Raw genomic sequence first — 2820 nt, forward strand, 5'->3', positions numbered from 1 at the left:
TCTTTAGGCCCTGTTCTTTTGAACTGATTACAGGACTCATATTTGATTCTCAAAATCCAATAATAACAGGGCCCAAATAATCGTAGGGCTCACAAGTCACAACCGGACCGAATCACATTCGATTAAAATCGAATCCAAAACAAACAGGCCCAAGTAATCACCCCTTTCACGTTTTTTGTGAGAAAAAAAACATAAAAGAAATAGAAAAAATCCATACCTTGCAATGAAAGAGAAAAAAACAGTGGGCTTTCTTGTTCTTCTTCTCTTTAAATCTTAATGCTTGAATAGTTGAAGGCAGAGACATGGGAAGGGAGACAAAGAGAGATGAGATCTAGGGTTTTCTTTTCACCTCTTCAGCAAATAGCAATCTAGGGTTTCAAATTTTCTCCTCCCTTTACGTAAGTTAAAAGTTAAAATGGGGTGCCTTTATTAGTTTTTTATTCGGTAAAAATGAAAAAATCAAAACGTTAAAATAAAGCGGTGAAGGGGGAGGGGGGGGGTGATTTTATCCATCTGGGAGGGAACATCACTGCCCTTTCTAAATTTTTTGTTAAATGTTAGTTTTTTAAAATATAAAGAACTGTGAACCGGACCGGTTCGGTTCAGTTCTGGGTCCCAAGACCCCAAACTAAGAACCGAACCGGCTAATGTCGGTTCCCAAAAAATGGAACCGGAACCGAACCACAAAAATTTAGAACCGAACCGAACCGAACCAAATAGGCCGGTTCGGTTTGGTTCTTCGGGTTAGACCCGACCCATGTCCACCCCTAGTTCATATGATTGTATATCCTCAAAGTGGAGGTGGTCATACCATATGGTCTTTTGTAAAAACCTCTTAATTAAATCAGGCGAAAGAAAAAAAGACAAAAGAGATGTGAAACTACTAGTTACTCCAAAAGCTTAAGCTGTTGGAGAAGGCATTATTTATTCTTTTATACTTTAACACTCCCCCTACCGTGTAGCCCCTCTTTCTTTGGGTTGGCCTACACGTGGCATATGTGGTCCCACTTTTGGGTTTGGCCATTGCATGAGGATTTTGCTATCAAAGAGGTTTGAACCCCAGGCATTTGCTTTGATACCATGTGAAACGATCAGTTACTCCAAAAGCTTAAGCTGTTTGGGAAGACGTTATTTATTCTTTTATACTATAACATGAGATACAAAGAAAAAACTAAAGGCCAAAATATTGGTCAACGAGTCCTCCTATCAGCCTATCGGCTTGGATCCAAGGATCCTAAAATTCATATAGATACTTCTTGAAGTGAAGCATCTGATCCGACGGCAAAGAAATGACCACAAACAAGCTTCCATCATTGATCGGGCTTGGGCTAGATTGAATAAATCCAAGCCCTTCAACCGGTACCTTTGCGGGTCCTGTAAATATCGGCTTCCCCCACCCGAAATCCGCTTCATAAATCGGTATTCGGACCCAGCTATTGATCATCAAGTTCGGGCCATTAAACACGTACGTCTCCGCCACCACCTTCTGTATGTCTGACTGCAACTCTAGATAATCTATCGCCGATCTCATATATGCGTCGTTGATCTTCGCCACAGCCGAACGTATCTTCTGAGCAGCGTATGTTAGCTGCTTCGATAAAAGATCGCCGACCACTGCCATCGGCGTTGCAACAAAGATGGCATTTCCTTGGTAACCGAGTGGGAGGGGCGGTCGGAATCGAGTCTGGCCATCGATAGGGATTATAGCTCTGGTCTCTTGGTCGTCGGCGAGGCAACGTGCTTTGCACGTGCAATGCCACATGTGGTAGGCAAGCGTTTCAAAGGTGGTGTAGGAGGCCGACGTGTCTTCGTCGCCTTCTTTCACTTTGTCCTTGAGAATGTTAATATGCTCGCGTGTAATTTTGAAGTTTGCGATGGCGAGTGTACCTTTTGGGGCGGTGGTGGTGGGTTTTTTTAGGGTGGGAGGTGGTGTGTATTCGATGTGGTGGAAGGCCGGGGTGGGTGGGTTTTGCGCTCGGAGGAGGGTTCGATCAATTGCGGGTGGAAGAGAGATGGGGAGGCCACGGGCCATTTCGGACCATGTGTTGATGAAATGGATGCCTGAGGTACCGTCGGCGGCTTGGTGTTGCATTGCAACGCCTAAAGAAACACCTCCGCATTTGAAACGACTCACTTGAAAAACCACAAGAGGATACGAACAGATACCGCCGGAGTAATCGACTTTTGGTATGAGTGGGTTAACCTGCATGGGTAGGAAATCGCCGAACTCGTCTAGGACTGAGTTGGACTCGGCGTCGATGAAGAGCACACCCTCCGAGTTACAGTCTATGACGACTCGGTTGTCTTCAGCCACTTTTAATCGTCCTGCCATGGGGTAGAAAGGAACGAGTGCTTTGCTGAGTGCGGATTTTAGAACGGCTGAGTCGAATAAGTTTTCAGAATCGTCGGGTTTATAGAAATATATGCTGGGGGTGTGAGATCTTGGCATGACTAAGTCTATGATGGAATTCCAGAGAGTCAAGTTAGGAGTCTCAGTGGCGGGTTTCACCATGCTCGACTCTTTCACGTTGATTTTCATATTTTTACCAACTGAAAAAAGAAAGTAGGTGAGATAGAATTAGGAATGGCATGATTGACATGTACAGAGACTGATATCTGCACACCCATTTTTTTTGTGGGGCACATGGATTTTTTTGTTTTGTTTTGTTGTGTTTTTGTTTTAAAATTTAAATACGTCTAACTTTTAGATGAAGAGAAGTGGCATAATAATAAAAAATCTTAGGGCAGATATCATATGCATATTCCTACTAGGTAGCGTTTGCGCTCGTTTGGGCACTGACCTTCCAACGTTGTTTGAGA

General features: G+C 43.8%; 1 pseudogene; it reads right to left on the minus strand.

Moving 5' to 3' along the window:
• Positions 1–1122: 1122 nt before the first annotated feature.
• Positions 1123–2539, minus strand: LOC143858132 (shikimate O-hydroxycinnamoyltransferase pseudogene; annotated as a pseudogene).
• Between the last annotated feature and the right edge of the window lie 281 nt (positions 2540–2820).

Source organism: Tasmannia lanceolata, unplaced genomic scaffold (assembly GCF_043159265.1).
Source record: "Tasmannia lanceolata isolate RefF3 unplaced genomic scaffold, GAP_Taslan_0.1 ptg000025l, whole genome shotgun sequence".
Taxonomy (NCBI): domain Eukaryota; kingdom Viridiplantae; phylum Streptophyta; class Magnoliopsida; order Canellales; family Winteraceae; genus Tasmannia; species Tasmannia lanceolata.